Source organism: Bacillus rossius, chromosome 3, assembly GCF_032445375.1.
Source record: "Bacillus rossius redtenbacheri isolate Brsri chromosome 3, Brsri_v3, whole genome shotgun sequence".
Classification (NCBI taxonomy): domain Eukaryota; kingdom Metazoa; phylum Arthropoda; class Insecta; order Phasmatodea; family Bacillidae; genus Bacillus; species Bacillus rossius.
The window spans coordinates 60,702,320-60,721,247 of NC_086332.1; the positions used below are offsets into that span (position 1 = coordinate 60,702,320).

Sequence of the window (18,928 nt, forward strand, 5' to 3'; positions counted from 1 at the left end):
TAAGAATATGTAAAATTTACTTTATTTAATAATTGCAACACTAGTGCCATTCCAACCTTTCAAATTCATGTGTTCGTGACGAGAAATAACTTGTAATTGAATAACAATTTAAATTCTAAGAATATTATATTTGTTTCTGTGATTGGCATGCCAGTTTTTGAAATATTAGGTAACGAAAGCATATTTTCAATTTTATTACTTAACATTTTACCTAATGAACATTAAAAATTTGGAGTTTTCGTTGTGTAGAAATTTGTTACTTATTTGTTGTGTTTTGTGATAAGTAGGTATGTACTAGTGCACAGTTTTCGTATAACGTAGCCTAATTCGTTTTTCACACTTAATATTGGTAAAATGTATCATGTTTTGTTTAGATCAGAACTATAGTGCTAGCCGTATATAAGCTAAGCTCATTTTATTCGTAAAAAAGCACATACATTCCATAATTTAAATGCACACACAATGAGTCCATTTATAAATGAATTTCGCTCAGTTACAATTGATTGTAAAAAAATGGGTGCGTGTACTTATGTACGCGCGTGAGAAGTTACTTCTTTGGCATCATTAAAAAATAGTTTTTTTATTGCATGCAAATAATTAATTACAATAAAATAATAAAAGGGCTGGAAAAAGATAGTCAACACAGTCAATAAAATTCAGTTTAAATTTGAAAAATTAAATTAATAAAATTTAGAGAATAATAAATATATATGACATAATTTGTACTAAATATTAAAATATTCTTAATTTTAAATATTTATTATTGATTATTTAATATTTTAAAAGAAAATTAATAATTTTAATTTAAGTTTATTCATTTTTTAAATATTTTTTTTCTTAATTTAATATTCACTTTTCATTTTTATCAAAAAGTTATCATTAAATTTGTTCATTTATTTTTATAAATACTATTTATTATTTATACAATTTAATAATAAATATTAAAAATTAATATTTTTATTTGATGTTCGATTTTTAATTTGTATCACAAATTTTTTATTAAATGTTTTACTAAATTTATTTCTTTATTTTGTAAATATTAAATAATAAATATTTAACATTAATAATTTAATAATATTTAGTATTAATTATATTAAATAATATTTTAATTTATATCAATAAATAATACATACGGATAGTTAACCTCGATTATATTGTAGCACTTGAAAAAGTATTTAAGCACAATTTTTTTACTAATATTTACTAATAGTAAATAATATTAATCAAAATATTCAATTTAAATCACTACTGAATATAATTTATTAGCACATATATAATTCGCACTTGTATGAAACTAAAACACGTGTTGTGAATGTAGACACTAGAAACATGTGGATAAATATTATAAATATGAAAACAGTGATCAGAGGCGACGAGCATGCCAACATGCGCGACTAATAGAGGTTCTATTTCTATTTTGTTGGTAGCTTTTTTTCGAGACTTAATGAGCGATTTAGCGGGCAGTTTCAACCTGTTGATTTTGTGTTATAGTGATGCACGCGCATCTTAAAATTTCACTGTCATCATTTTTTCATAACGCGCCTAAAGAAATATAACTTCAATAAAGGTTATAATTTTTTACCCCTCCCTATATTGCAAACCTAGCCAACATTCCTACCATGCAGGTAAACATTTGTAGAAAATATTTTTGAAAACATACACCAATAAAAACTCACACAAGTATTACTAAATGAATTATGACAGAAAATGTAGTTGCTGAAAGATTTTCTGATGATTAGCTAGATTGTTTCAAAGAATCCCCTACTTCAAACAATTACAAAAGTTCTCCTTAAATTAAGTGCCAAGGAAGTGTTCATAAATGTAAAATTTTGTAATGACTGGCAGTGATTATAAAAATCTTAATGTACACATTCATAAGTGATATGCTGAATCAAAAACCACCACATAAAATCTTTTTTCACATCAGTATACACAAAATATGTTACGAGATTTAGCCAGTTTAACAGAAACCATAGACTAAAAAAGGTGTCATTTTAAGTGATAATATTTTTTTAACTACTAAAACACACACGAATCTCTAATTTTTTTTGTAAATATTTGTGTTGTAGTAATTTTACACACAATAAATAAAGTTGAAATTTTTATTAGACAATAATATTTTTCCCTGCTTAAAACATTTTTTTTCCCTTCATATAAGTCATAGAATTGTCCGTTTCCCGGGCGTAACTGTACAACTCATTTTTAAATATTACTTATATTTTCATACAGATTACTTCCACATCCATAAAAAAGAAACGGAAATGAATCACAGAGAAAATTGTGATGTAAACAGAAAAATAAATTACAGAGAAGAATATAATGGAAAAATAACACACTTTCATAAGAAAATCTGCTTTCCTAATATTGTGATTGACCAGTGAATTCAACACTAAAACCAACGTTGCCTCACTTCAATAAAGACTTTTCCTCAACCCGACAATGTTTATTCCGATAGCCGCTATAGCATTTTCAAGAATAGCTATTTAGCTGTCTGTCGGGATGAAACTTGCGGATAATTCCGCTAGCGAAATTATTCCGACAAAGTGAAGAATAGAACCGTTTATTTAAGGGCATATGTCCCGTTCCAGGCTATTTATTTATTTTTGAGTTAAACACGTTTAAATTGTGGCCTTTTTGAGTGGCCGAACTTCAACAAAGTGAAAAATATTGTTACGAACGCGAGAGACCGGACCGCGATGCCAGGTTCGGAGCTGGCTGGCGGCCCCGCATGGTCACTGACGTCATGCGCCATCCATTGGCGTAAGACATGCCACGCTACCCCTCTCCTCCTCTCCGCCCTGCCTCACGCGAGTGGCCGATGCCCTTCTCGACGCTTCGGGCGTCGGGTCGGCACAACATGACGCGACTGGCCCCAGCCGCGCTCGTCACTTCTAGAAGGGCGCCAGGGTCTATATAAGCATGGACGCCGGCCTCCACGAAAATATGGCTCGGCGAGTTGGAGTGAGCTCCTCGGCGAAGGAAGTGCGACAGAGCGACGGAGTGCGACGATAATTCGGTGACGGAGGAGTGCTGAGGCGAGAGTTGCGCGAGGGGTGCGGCCCAGCGAGGTGTGCGGTGTGAAAGGACGTAAGATATTGAGTGCAAGTGTGACATATTGTTTTGACTGAAAGGTATTCATCTGCTATAGCATCCTACATAACCTCAATGTGTGGCATTGGAAGTTACCCGAGGACACTATAACACATGAAAGTTTCAGATATGTCGGATCGTTTACATTTGTTGTACTATGTTATTATGTATTAACCAAATGATTAGTATAAATTACTATAGAGACATGAGAATATGTTGCCTTTATAACCAAACATAATATGTTAAAAGGAATTAAAACTTATTGGAATAAACCACTGGGAACAAATAACACAAATATCAGATTGGTGCTGGTTGTAATTATAGGCCTTTGTAAAAACAACAATGAAAAACAAACATCAATAAAACAATTAACATATTAACAAAATATTACTGAGTATTATATATTAAGTAACGAGCTCGTGAACAACTAGGTACGTACCAAGTATTTATATTTGATTTAAGTAAAAACAGGTTAAGTTTATCAACAAATATTATTAAAAAAAAATAATTCATCAAACAAATATTAAATTATTGAAGTCTTCTTATAATTATTTCTTCATAATGAAAATTAATTGCCGGAAATGTTCCAAAGTGTAGAAATCAATATTATTTCGTTGATTCAAGTTCAATAGTAGAAACTTGCATGATGATCACGTAGAAGTTTAAAACAGTTACATAACCTTAATATAATAATAATTATAATAATGAAATTTCTGGCCTTTGTTTTGAAGAGGTTAATTCCCAAAAATGAATTTAGATTCCTGGAACACCAAAGCCAGGATGAGGCCCATGACTCGAACCGCTATGGAATGAAACCACAAAAATATTAACCTCCAAACATAAAAAATAATTATCATGGGATACACTTTTCCCACAGACGAAACATTTACTCACCCAAAACGGCGGTAACAGATAAGTTATTACATTTTGTGGTGGTTTTTACATCCGCACCAAAAAATTACATGCCAAATGGCCGAAAAGAAATTGAAAAGGGCAAGGTAAGTCTTTTTCGTTAGACACGACAGAAATCATAGAGTTTACAATAAGTAGAATTATACAAACAAAACAAAATATTCATAGAACCAGTATTATAGTAGTGTTTCCCTTACACATTTGATTATAATAGAAACAAACACATTTAAGACATTATTAATTAAATAGCTACACAAAACTTTAACATTAAAACAATTAAATATGTAAAGATAAATAAATATTAAATACAATCTTTGCATAAAAATATTAAAATTTATTTAACATGAAAGATAAAAAAAAAAAGAAATGTGAATAAATTAATTACCTACTCATAAAATCACGAGTGCCATACCTAGAAACGGCACACACTCCTCCCCTCAAAACAGACGCTACCGTCTAAAAAAAAAAATTTTTTTTTAAATTTGCCATCAAAAACAATTCAATTTACCCAAAAAAAAAGAGACATAAGAATTAATGATGTTAAAAAGGAAAGACTATATTAAATATAGAAATCAAAAATAAATCATTATACTGCTGAAGAAACAAACAGCACAGACACGAGCATAAAACCCCTATATATTTACTGAGAAACAACAAAATATTCTCCTTATAAACTCCATACTCAATGAGGAATATACACCTCTTCATACAATAATTAAAACAAAATGGGGACTACTCACCCCTTCATATTAAAAAAAATTATTTAAATGCTCGCTCAATAAAATTATAGAACACTTGGTCTCGACATCAACATCAATTAGCTGAACGTAGGATGCTCACATACCTGCGAGAGAAAAATCTCAAAGCTAAAGTGTAAATTAATCGAAGATCAGACTACCAAAATACAAAATATTTTTAATGTGTGATTGTAGAACAAACAGGACAGAATGGTGGTACAAATACCCAGGACAACCAGTTACATACTATATATATAAAAGAGGACCATACCTCATATAAAAAAAAATGCCCGTCGGCTTATTCAGAATAGTGGGGACTCTTTACATCCTACTTATTCAGCTTAATGGGGGGTTCTCCTACCTCCTCCATATTAACATAATTGGGGATTCTCTACCCCTTCTTATTATAAAAAAAAACTTGGGAATCTTTACCCCTACTTAAATCCTGGTCACAAAAATCCTGATCTTATGATACCGCTCTGAAGACTGCAGCTCAAACAACACATGAAGATAAACATGAGCCCAAACAAAAGGAAACAAAAATCTTTAAAATGCTTATTCAAAGCGACAACACAAAATTGAAAATAAAAACAAAGAAAACGGTCGTCCAAAGGTGAATGACTAAGTCCCATACCTTAGACACTCAAGAGATAATTTAGCACCTGCAAAAGCAAGCTTGACCACTAACACAAAATATAACATGAATAAAGTTACGATTCAGCCAAGGTGAAATGAAAAAAAAAGAACTGCCTGCAATATATTAAAAGGAAAAATTTTTGAGAAGAAATCAGTTGAAACCATACCTTACAATGAAGAATGTGTCACTATAAGACAATCCCACCAAGCAGAACTCCACTACACGAAATTCACCAGAGATGGCTGTAACGGTGAGTCGCAGCAACACCGAGCCGAAGCTGCAACCACCCTAGCAGACACCCCACCGGAGAGATGTCATACAGCAACAACCCTAGTACACAAATCAAAACAAGAAGGAACATCTAAATTCAAAACCAAAAAAAACTTGCAAAACAAAAAAATTGAAAAAATGATTAAGTTGATGACACTACACGGTGTAATGTGTGGAACACATGTGCAATGGCTGTATCGTGTGGAGAGATGTACAAGACACACAACACACCACATCCCCACATGAACTAACACACACATAACCTACAAAACAGAAATTTCAAAAAAAGTACGTATATGTTTTGGATGACCAGACAAGAAACAAAACCCAAATACTAAAATGTTATTTTAAAAGATGACACTAGCAAGACAAACAACATAGAAAAGCACTGAATCAAAGTTAGCACTCAAAAAAAAAAATATTAATTATTATTTAAAAACAAATAAACTCACAAAACATTATTAATCTAAATTTAAACTATTATTAAAAATGAGTGATTGGATCTTCCATGGCAGATATATGGTTTGATAAAAAAAAAATGACTGAGGCCTGCAAAAAATGAAAAGTGCTGGTGAAGCCTAAACACTTCTCAACAGGACTTGGCACTGGCTCACTGGCTCTGGCTCAGAGGACCTGCCTAAAATAAAAATTGACCAAAGTCGACAACACAATTAAAACACAACCCAAATATCGTCTGGAAGTCACTTACTCCCAGAATAGAAAATTACATACATACCTTGTATCAAAACTATAAAACTTTATAATAGTGCTTAAAGAAAAGATTCAAAAGAGAAAACGACAAAATTCTAACAAGACAACCACTGACCTTTTACTGCATCTCACTGAAACAAAATAATTAAAACAAAACAAAGCAAAATAGTGAAATTAAAATAAAAAATTAATAGGCTCAAGAAAAAAAATTCAAATGAAGATCAAACACAACCTGAAAAAAAATTACTCAAATACTTGATTCAAAGATAAGTTTACTGGAAATTAAATACTTATAAGACAACTTCATTACCTCAATTATTAACTTGTGCAATGAAAAGCACTAGAACACACCTTAAATGAACATATTAGTGAAAACGGCAAAATGTCTCTTGTAAGAAATTAGATAAAATACATACCCAAGATGACCTACAACAAAACATGGGCAAGGAAACAACATAAGAGATTATTAAAACAAGCTGCTATAAAAAGAACTTATTAAATGATGGCAACAAAAACTAAAAATACCTATCATGGTTAGGTAACGAAAAACGTGCCCCAATTGGTGATACACGAAAAGTAAACAAACATTACATCAATTAAATATTACTGAAGAAACCACAGACTTTTCAACATATGGCAATCTGCAAAAAAAATCAGAATCATGCAGGGGCGTAGCCAGGGGGGGGTTTTAGGGGTTCAAACCCCCCCCTTAGCACCAAATCTTTAATTAATTTCTTATTCATCACTCAAACAAATTTCATATTAAATTAATAAAAAAATTACCATTACAATATTTAAATTTAAGTACCGAAAACTGCTAAAATAGCACTATTTTACACCTTAAAATCCAAATTTTCCCGGTGGAGGACCCCCGGACCCCCCGCTTTGATACGGGGGGGGGGGGGTGAGGCCATGCTTCTTAACACCCCCCATACACAAATCCTGGCTACGCCACTGGAATCATGGAACATTATGAAAACGAGAAATAATGCTTAAACAGTTCTCTCACGAACAAAACCTACAATCTTATAAAATTGAAATATCATTTATAATTATATTAATAAAGAATATGCAAATTATGAAATTATAACAACAATTTATAGGTTAAAAGGAATATAAATTTTAAAACTCTAAAATAACTTGCGACAAATTAAACGACAATTACCAAACATAACCTCAATCTTACATGATTAACTAAAACAAAAAATATCAGTGTTGATATTAATCTAGTTGATACACCAAACCCTAAATTATGTGAAATGGACACAAAAAAAACTCATGAAAACCAAACATGAAGATGATAACAAAATAACTTGTACGAAAATACATACCCCAAATACCAACTAATAACCACATGATTACTTAAACATAAAAATTCAAATTAAGAAAACCCTATAACCAAACTTGTTCCCCAGAAATAATATTTAAAAAAAATTAAATGTTGCAACAACTTAAAAACTAGTACCATGGTTTTTTATTTACTTATTTTTATGACTCGAGTTCAAAAGTTACAAGGGACTCAAAGACTAGGACACGTGGGTCATGAGTCCACGATCAACTGAGTCAAGGACCCTAAAGACACTAATTCGCTAACAGTGGACCCGAATGGTGGACCTTCAACTGAAAGCAGGAATAAGTGTTAAAAAAAAAAAATAACAAAACAACGCCAACAGTAGGACACAAAGTTAGGCGGCCGTTCCTAAACAATGCACACTTAAACTGAAGACCACAAATTATACTTAAAAGGAATACTTAATAACCTACCCAAAATAACCTGTAAACTACATGATAAAGGCAACACACTGGTGTAAACAACAGGACCAACAACCACACTGATTCAAATATAGCCAGAAACTGTAAATAGATAATTTGTTTATATTAAGAAAGATGCATACTTTAAAACAAAGTTTAGATCTCTTGCAGATTAAATGTCACTGAAGACAAAACACCTTAGAAACTGAAAATTAGAACTTCAAGATTAAAACCAACGAGAGAAAAATAAGAAATCAAAGAAATCTCTTGGACAATTCTAACTTCATAATGTACCTTATAAGGAAAACACTTTAAACTAAAAATAAATAATAGATTGCCATAAAAAAAGATTATTAAACAATAATTACCATAAATTAAATAGTTAAAACAGTACTTCAAGATGATAGCTTGGAACTTATTTTAAAGTTAAAACTATGAAAACATAAAATTCGTTAATTTACTCAAAAAAAAATTTTAAACTTAAACAAAAAAAACAACAAAACATTTAAGGTTATAAAATCTTAAAATTAAAATCATGATTTAGTTTCTTCACAATTATATATATAAGTAAAACAAAATAATAACATAGTAAACAGCAAACCACGCTCTGCTACCATTTTTGTGACATATTGTTTTGACTGAAAGGTATTCATCTGCTATAGCATCCTACATAACCTCAATGTGTGGCATTGGAAGTTACCCGAGGACACTATAACACATGAAAGTTTCAGATATGTCGGATCGTTTACATTTGTTGTACTATGTTATTATGTATTAACCAAATGATTAGTATAAATTACTATAGAGACATGAGAATATGTTGCCTTTATAACCAAACATAATATGTTAAAAGGAATTAAAACTTATTGGAATAAACCACTGGGAACAAATAACACAAATATCAGATTGGTGCTGGTTGTAATTATAGGCCTTTGTAAAAACAACAATGAAAAACAAACATCAATAAAACAATTAACATATTAACAAAATATTACTGAGTATTATATATTAAGTAACGAGCTCGTGAACAACTAGGTACGTACCAAGTATTTATATTTGATTTAAGTAAAAACAGGTTAAGTTTATCAACAAATATTATTAAAAAAAAATAATTCATCAAACAAATATTAAATTATTGAAGTCTTCTTATAATTATTTCTTCATAATGAAAATTAATTGCCGGAAATGTTCCAAAGTGTAGAAATCAATATTATTTCGTTGATTCAAGTTCAATAGTAGAAACTTGCATGATGATCACGTAGAAGTTTAAAACAGTTACATAACCTTAATATAATAATAATTATAATAATGAAATTTCTGGCCTTTGTTTTGAAGAGGTTAATTCCCAAAAATGAATTTAGATTCCTGGAACACCAAAGCCAGGATGAGGCCCATGACTCGAACCGCTATGGAATGAAACCACAAAAATATTAACCTCCAAACATAAAAAATAATTATCATGGGATACACTTTTCCCACAGACGAAACATTTACTCACCCAAAACGGCGGTAACAGATAAGTTATTACATTTTGTGGTGGTTTTTACATCCGCACCAAAAAATTACATGCCAAATGGCCGAAAAGAAATTGAAAAGGGCAAGGTAAGTCTTTTTCGTTAGACACGACAGAAATCATAGAGTTTACAATAAGTAGAATTATACAAACAAAACAAAATATTCATAGAACCAGTATTATAGTAGTGTTTCCCTTACACATTTGATTATAATAGAAACAAACACATTTAAGACATTATTAATTAAATAGCTACACAAAACTTTAACATTAAAACAATTAAATATGTAAAGATAAATAAATATTAAATACAATCTTTGCATAAAAATATTAAAATTTATTTAACATGAAAGATTAAAAAAAAAAAGAAATGTGAATAAATTAATTACCTACTCATAAAATCACGAGTGCCATACCTAGAAACGGCACACAAGTAATTGATTAGTAGACATTTTAAGTAAGATTATGTATTAGTCTTGTAAATATTAGCAGTCAATAAAACTCTGCAAAAATAATAATTGAACTATCCTAGTACGAACCCAGTTCTACCCACTCAACGATTATTAAAATCGTAAAAATATGTATAGTGCATACGTTTTACATAATTAGCTGGCACATTTTAATCTTTAACATTGTTATGCAGTTTGTTTGAGGAGAACCAAAAGAAATAAATAACTTAAAATGTATAAGTATAAAGGTAATGCTGGTGGATAATGCGTTATATGGTTTAAAATTATTTCTGAAAAAAATTAATTGTCCTTTTAAAATCATATAATTTCTAATGATTTTAAAAGGGCAAGTAAATTTAATTTCTTTTTTCATTAAGGAATTAAATCGTATGACACAGCAGCCAATAAAATTGGCTTTGAATCAAAAAAGTTCCAGTTTTATATTCCTTTTCATTCTCATTATACATACTGCACAAAATCTTTAAAAATGCAACGTTGCCAACTAATTATGGAAAAAAATATGAGATATACATATTTTTCATTTTTTGAAAGTTCAGCCACCGCGTGGAACATAAATATAAATTAATAACCTTAACGGGACCTACACCGATAACGAGGCCGACTATGTGAGTGTTCTCTCAATGGTCTGCACCATCAGCGGCGGTTACAAAGAGAGGCTTCAGGGGCTGAAGCGCCTCCCTTCTTGCAACAACGTGGATAAACGGGGAAACCATTAGTTTATGAGCACAATATATCACTCCCTTTTATTCCTTTGGCTTGTATATCCGCTAGCGCATCAACGTAGGCTGATTTACATACGGACACGCCACCTGCGAACAACAGATTTTCGGCGGATAACACAAAATATTTGGTCGATACACATCATTCCATTACCTGACCCGGCCGCAGGCTGAAGCAGTTGATGATGATGACTATGACATCATACCATACATTATTAGTGACAATGAAATAATTTTGTGGTATCCACGTGGTGGATTATTAGTAACAAATAAGTTTTGTTGTTAATAATTTATTATTCTGTTGTATTATGCAGTCACCTAAATACGATTGGATGGACTGTATATTAATCAAATATTTTGTGGTGGCCTCGAAAACTATTTTTTTTTTGTTCAGTGTGTTTTAACTCCCACCAATGCAAGCACAGAGTATGTGAGCCTGGCGATAAACATCCCCTTGCCGTGCCAGGTCGTGAATCACTGAACTTCAACTTGCGCGCCAAAATTGTGGCGCAGAGGAGTATTGGGAAAAGGTAGGGGTGGATAAAACCTCCTCCCTGGCGTTGTTGTGGTTGGTTTTCCGCCCGCAACGTAATACCAAATATAATGATGTGTTGTGAGTTTATCCCTGGATGTGACAACACCAGCAGAACAGCGAGGCACGTCTGGTTGCCGGCCCCTCAAGGATCTTTCATACTCGGCGACTCCAAAGAGCGCCCGAGGCGCGAAAGTGGAGGGGGGACCCACGAGATTAGTCACCTGACTTCACCACTCCATGTTTATGGAGGGTTCTTCCACAAAGTCGATACCAGCCGTGGGAGTACATAAGGGCCAGGTTTGGCCTAGAGTCTTCAGAGTCTTCGGAGAGCTGAGGAGGAAGCTCTCACCACTGACTACATCACCCTGCCCATCACCACGTCATCATCACGGAACGTCACTCCGCACCACATCACAACGACCTGCACGTTGGACTTAGCCTCAGAAAGGAGTAAGTTGCACTTCATCATTTTCAAGTTGCACTTCATCATTTTCGGTCTTAGCTCCATCAGCGCCGAGGTGCCAGCAGGAGATAGCCACGGAAGAGGTAATTAGTTCAGAGACTCGTCGACGCCACTCACGGAGCGAGAGGGTACTCTCTGAGAGAGTAAATTCTGAAAAAAAAAAACACTCAGCTGATTTACGACCTTTGGGCAAGGGCAAGTTGTCCCCGAGGTATAAAAATACTCGCCGACGACTTTTTTTTATACTCGTCGAGCGGGTGCGAGTGGGCGTGTGGCAGAGAGCGACGCTGCTAGAAGGGAACAATTCGTCAGAGGCTTTAAAGAGGACTTAGTGTTTGTGGCAGGGGCAGTGGCTGACCTATTAAGGCAGAGCAATAATCACACGACTTCGACTTACAAACACTGAACTTAGGTGTTCGACGAAGTGGGAAGTACTGAAGTGTGACGAGTCTACGTCACTGACAGAACTTGATGGTAATTCTCCTTCACGAGTGTGACAGGTCATGAATGCCGACGAGTCGGAAGAGCGAGGTGTGGCTGCTCTTTCACCCAGATGTAGAAGAGATCTTCAGAGGTTGGTGTTCTGCAGCCCGTCCATGCCAGCGAAGAGCGAGTTGAGAGTCGTTGGGGAGGAGGGCGCTACACGGCAGGCACCGCGACCACAAGACGTCTCTCTGCAGTGAGGCCCTGGAGCCAACTATCTCTGAGGCGAGAGTCGTAAGAGTCATCACCTGAATAACCGAGGGGCTTAACTTCGGTGTCACTATCGTCTACCACCGAACACACTTAACATTACAGTTTGATAAACCGTTAGTTTGATAAAGAATGGACACGAACTGCAACGAGTTGGAGTATTTTTAATGTTTTTCGAAGCTTAGTGTTTTAGAGTTTATTGTAATTATTGTGTAAATATTATTATAGTAAATTAGTTTGTTCTTACCAAACCATATTTAACCAACTGCATTTAGGCCCAACTAAGACCATTTGTGGTCATTAGTATTTTTTGTAAACCGTGTTGTAATTTAATATTATTATTTTGCTATTGCCTAATAATTGTTTCATGAGGAGACCAGCTTTGACAATTTGTACTTGTATTGTTAATGTTTTAGTTTGCTAACTTGGACATTTGTTTGTTTTTAGTTTCGTTTAACGGGGTACTCCCGGTAACCGCGCGCTGCTGTAAATGTCTTCAAGCATATATGAGTGCTCGTTTTTTTTTTTTTTTTTGAGTTTGTAAAATTCTCAATAAAAATTTAGTGTGTTTCTCACAACACTGTTTTAGTGTTCGCTCTAATGAACCCTTCATCTTGTTTTCCCCCTCGGGGGAAAGGGGGGTTTAAAGTTATGAAAAAAAAAATGCTAGATCTCGGTGATGGCAGTATTTTATTTTTTGTGATGCAAGGTGAGCTGTTACAACGTCCGAAATCACAGACCACAAAGGCAGTGATGCATATTGAGGATGAAGATTCAACTGTACAATCTCCATGTTGCTGACGTAAGAGGTTGTTAACACAATAACTAATTATTTTGTTTTAATCCACTTTTGAAATAAATTACTTTGTTCGCCACTGGCGCGCAGTAGTCGACCGTGGGTCCTGCGACCGGAAGAGACAGCTGCGAACACCGATACACACGTCCTTGCGCACGGCTTCACGGGCAAGCGACGGGACCAACCACCATACATCTGAAATGCTGGGAACTGAACTTTATTTTTCTGTACCCGCATACAATAACCGACTACACTGCCATCTACGAATTTTCAAATGAGGTAACGTGATCGAAAGTGAGTGACGATAGAATATATTGAAAAACTCTATTGTCAACAGTTTTTTTAAGCTCGAACGGAGGCACTAGATAGCTATCAGTCGCGCATAGCAGATTACGAATAATAATAATAATAAACGCCTCAACACTTGTTTATTGTCCGGGTGCTCGATAAAAATTCAGAACGCTGAAAGGTATTTTTTTTTTGTTATTTAAAAACAGTTTTTATTTACATTATGGACTTTATTATACATGCTAATTTCATTTTCTATCGTTATTATAGAAGTGGTAACACATTATCGTAAAAACCCCACATTTAACTAACAATACTATTAAATAATAATGCATCTTTTACTACTTTATATTATTTAATTCATACACTTAATCCCGTATTAAATATTACAACTGTTATTTAATTATATGTTTTAACGCTATGAAATTACAAAATAACTGGCTAGCTATTGTAGCGTTATCTATCGTGTCGATTTAAAACACTTCTTGGGTACATATCGGGCTATCCCGCTGGACGGGATGATTGTTTACAAACAAGAACTCGGTCGGTTCCTCTCCCGCGACTCTCCGGCTGTGTCGCCTCTGGTGTCGGGCATGTGTCGTTTTGCCTAAAGGCGTTTTGCCTAATTTTAGGCAAAACGCCGTTAGGCAAAACGCCGTTAGGCAAAACGCCGTTAGGCAAAACGCCGTTAGGCAAAACGCCTTTAGGCAAATCGCCGTTAGGCAAACCGCTGATAGGCAAAACGCCGTTAGGTTAGCTTAGGTTAGCTTAGGTTAGGTTAGGCTAGGTTAGCTTAGGTTAGGTTAGCTTAGTTTAGGTTAGGTTAGGTTAGGTTAGGTTAGTCTAGGTTAGATTAGGTTAGGTTTGGCTAGGTAAAACGCTGATAGGCAAATCGCCATTAGCAAAATGCCGTTAGGCAATTCGCCGTTAGGCAAAATGAAGTTTTGTCATCATAGTAACATTTTAGGCAAAACGCCGTTAGGCAAAACGCTGTTAGGCAAATCGCCGTTAGGCAAAACGCCGTTAGGCAAAACGCCGTTAGGCAAAACGCCGTTAGGCAAAACGCCTTTAGGCGAAATGACTTTAGGCAAATTGCCGTAACGAATTCATGTTTAGGCAAACCGCCGTTAGGCAAATCGCCTGTTACTCCTGGTGTCGACAGAGAGCAGCCCGCGGAGTCACGTGCCGACAGGCTGTAACACAAGACTTACCTTCGAGCTGCCTCTGCGGTTGGCCCACGTTTCTCCTGGAGGACCCTCAGCCAATCAGCGACCTTTAAACCAAACAAGTATCGGAACGTGAGCGACCTGGTCAAGATGTCTCACGAGTCAGCAGCCTATTATAATACATTATACATAGTGAATTGGAGTCTTTCCTACAAGTCAGCGAACCCGCAAATGTTTCTATTCCCTAAGAAAGCGTAATATTATGCACGGACACAACAAATTTGCTTTATTTTCTGAGATAGGTTAGATTCAACACACGTGTACACTGACAAATCAATTAATTTGTGAAATATCTGCAGCCACACATTTTACCTTTAAACGTATTGCATTTAGTTGGAACATATAATTTGATTAAAAAATATTTCTGAGGACATGCGCCAATGTTGGTTACGCTGTATGTCATCGGAAAACCTTAAATACTTAGGGTGGGGAGATATGACTACAAAAAAGCTCGGAAAAAAGCTGATTTCAAATGTTAAATGTCTAGACAACAGTTAATTCCATGTAAGCAATTAGACAGAAAAATATTAAAGCACAGATGAACCAGTTGAGACAGTGACATCAACAACAGTAAATACTGACATCAAACAACACCCTTGTACAACAGAGTGACGTACAGACTAACCCAAAGATACTAAAAAGACAATCTGTCTACACATCGACAACACAGCAACACACAGGTGAACCCACCAATGAAACTAAACAGATATTCTAAACAACGCAAGGACGACAACACAGCATGCTTTCTAAGTCCAAAAAGGTGTCGTTTTAGTAACTGAAATATACTACCGTCAAACTTTGTGTCTATTATTGAGAGTTTACTTTAACACACAATGTGAATCAACAATTGCGTACATTCAAAAAAAATCTTTTAATTAAATCATTCCCATCGCAAAATAATTCAAAGAACGAATTAATGTGCATATTTTCTTAAAGAATTATTGTATTCCGGCGTGTAAAAATGCACACGGTCACATTTAAACATATTGTTACGCGGCTGCTGGAGACGAGGCAAGCCAACCAGCCCGGGGCCAGGGTAGGCTCCACCTTCTCCCGTCCCCCCTCTCTCTTCTTTCAAGGACAAACAATTTTCATGGCCCGCGGTGTCCGGTTGGGGGGGGGGGGGTAGTGGGGTGGGGGATGAGCCTTACTACGGGTCCTGAGGTCTCGAGAGCCCCGCCATTGTTCTCGCATCTTCTATTGGCAAGTCGGAGAGTTTTTGATGACACGACACTTCCGAGAGCTGCGAGACATTTCCATGGGCAACGCCGACAGGAGACAAGTATAAGAGACCGAGGCCTACCTGCTGCGAGTCAGAGAGAGGCTGGTGGGGACACCGGCGAGAGAGAGAGAGAGAGAGAGAGACCCTTGGCGAGCGATAGCCGGTGACAAGCGAACGGGCTAAGGTGCGAGGATCGGAGTCACGGCACAGTGTCACAACGAGGTGGACGATTGAGTGGCCTACTGCGAAGCAGTGTGTTGATAACATGGTGCGTGGCTAGATACGAACAGTAGAGAGAGCTACTGTTCTCCAGTGGGGTGAGTAAATATTGTACTTATAGAAGTGTGACTAATTTGTGGGCGGATATTACAATTTAACTAATAGTATGAATATTAGCTAATTTATAAAACTGCAGTTAATTAAATGGGCTATCCTTTCCAGACTTGTTGCAATATAATGGTAGCCTTTCTCCACATAGTAACGCCAGCATTGCCCGTCCCTAGACACGTGCGATTCCTCTTAATCCCCTCCCCACGCTCGGAAGTATCGGAGAGTAGCGCGAGCGTGCTGTAACGAGGTTTCCCGGCGCTGCAGCCGGCCTGCAGAGTGCGCTGGACCAGTGGAGGCGTGGCGCGCCGCGCGCTGCGAGCCGAGATAATCGCATCAGCCGCCGACGAGGCCGCGCGGCGTGGGGTGCGCGCGCGAGCCACGCTCAGAGCCTGTTCCGATAACTTATGGTCATGCGTGCGACCTACTGCAACACAGCAGTGTCTAGTACATTCAAGCACGCACACTCTAAACGGACGGTGTTACGTAAAAAAGAAGTCAACTCAAAAATATTTAGAATTAGGTGTTGAGCTCAAAGTTGAACACACAATGGCTGGTATTGTGGCAGTGGGTTAAATGTTTGGCCGCTAGATGGCACAGTAACATTGAATGTCGGTTGAATATAGAGTGTCATTTGACCTACTTGGCTATGTCAATAACTTTTTTTTGTTGGTTAACTTGTTTTTGGATTAACACCGTCCACTGTTAAAATTGCATCAGCTGTTCTTTTTTGACTGCAGCATCTTAGTCGTACTTCGGGTTGCACGATTGGCACTTACGTGCGTAATAATGAAGAAAAATATATATTATGATAATATATTATGTTTCAGCACAGTTGATCTAAAAGTAAACAAATACTGTCATGTTCAAGCGTGAAATAGTAGAAAACAAATAACTAGGTGTAGGCATTATTGACAACAACAAAAAATCTGAACGCCCACTTGCCAGCTGTTTCTTGCTTGTAATTGGCGTCCGTCTGCAAGAAAATGCAATCAGTTTATTTGACCGGGCCATTCATTCTTGACGTGTTTGCTTCCGCGTTGAATTATTGTTATTTGTGTGCTGACAAGTGGACATGTAACGGAAACACAGACTATGCTATGCTACTGTCTCAGTGTGGTGATGTTCTCTGGAAAACACACGGTCCTTCAAACAGCTGTAAAAGCGGCTTCAGCTCACACAGTTGACACTATCTGTGTTGCTTCTCTAAACTCTGTCCCCCCCCCCCTCCCCTCGCCCACCAGTGGCCAGGGGTGGGGGTGCGCCTGGGCGAGGGCAGCCACCCCGACACCCGCGCGGCAGGAGGTTCCTCCACCTGCCTTCAGTCCGGATTCCGTTCCGCCGGGCTCGCGTCGTCACGTCGCTGTGACCACGGGCTGAGGTAATGACGAGCTACTTGTATCCTGCATTTTGCACATGGTATAAAAAAAAGCTTTTGTTTTGTTTAGTTTGTTTGTATTTTTTTGTATTCTTGTATTATTTCTTGTAATATTTCTTTTTCTTTATTATTATATGAATAATGTACGAAATATACAACACGTGGCATAAATAAACTATAGTAGCACACATACAAGCTTTCTTATCTGAGTGTTAATTATCCTTAAAAAAAATTACGAGTATTGTGTATATATACATACATAAGTACATACAAACACATATTCTGTAAAATTTTTGTAAGAGGGGACAGATATATTCATATAAAATTACACATATTTGTGAATTTGTATATTTACATGAAAACAACTCTATAAATACAAAATAGTGTTTCGCAGTAATACTGGGCTCGGATTGTCCCAATACCACCAATAATTAAAGATATTTGTGAACCGTTGACTATGCAAATTGATAAGCATGATACAACTAAATGAAATCAAATTGTTGAATATTAGATTATATATTGCATGGTGTAAAAAATTATGTTATATTGAAACGTAAATTTAAAAAAAAATACAATTATGTGCCAACTTTCGTGATAAATACTCAGTATTTTCTCGAAAAAAATTATTTCATACATGCAAAATTAACCACAGCCACGTGCAGTACAAATTAACAATATCTTTCTTATAGTATTACAAAACTATTTATTGGTATACAAACTGGTTTCTAAAGGAACCTTTTGTAAAATAACTTTTTATCTGTGTATTCACACACACCAACACACCTAAACACACACGCGCGCGCGCACACACACACACACACACACACACGTGAATGTCCGTATATTTTACCTTGCAGCCACAACTACCCACCGGAGAACACTGATGTTTGTGTGTGGTAGTAATCTAGGGTCCCCTACCGTGGGTGGCGTGGGAGTTATGGCGGTTGGAAATGTTCTACCTCGGGTAAAGTATTCGACTAAAGTATTATACGAAATGTTCGGAATCTCCTCCAATGTTTGAGATTTCTCCAGTTTGGTGTGTGTGCGGGTCTAAGAGTTGACCTCCGGCCACAGAACAGCTACTACCACCAAGCACACGTCATTATTGAATGTTCTCGAATGTACTAGAATGAACTGGGCCGGAATGAACTGCACTGATATACCAAAAGAAAATCCAGAGAAAGCGGGA

At 35.9% G+C, this 18,928-nt stretch overlaps 2 long non-coding RNA genes across 2 annotated transcripts; both read right to left on the minus strand.

The window, feature by feature from the left end:
- Positions 1-3,387: 3,387 nt before the first annotated feature.
- LOC134531447 (uncharacterized) lies at positions 3,388-4,341 on the minus strand. The gene is made up of 2 exons (XR_010074999.1): positions 3,985-4,341; positions 3,388-3,892 (listed from the first exon to the last, which is right to left on the minus strand). It is a non-coding gene; the product is annotated as an uncharacterized LOC134531447 (long non-coding RNA).
- Positions 4,342-9,010: 4,669 nt separating this feature from the next.
- LOC134531448 (uncharacterized) lies at positions 9,011-10,043 on the minus strand. The gene is made up of 2 exons (XR_010075000.1): positions 9,608-10,043; positions 9,011-9,515 (listed from the first exon to the last, which is right to left on the minus strand). It is a non-coding gene; the product is annotated as an uncharacterized LOC134531448 (long non-coding RNA).
- Between the last annotated feature and the right edge of the window lie 8,885 nt (positions 10,044-18,928).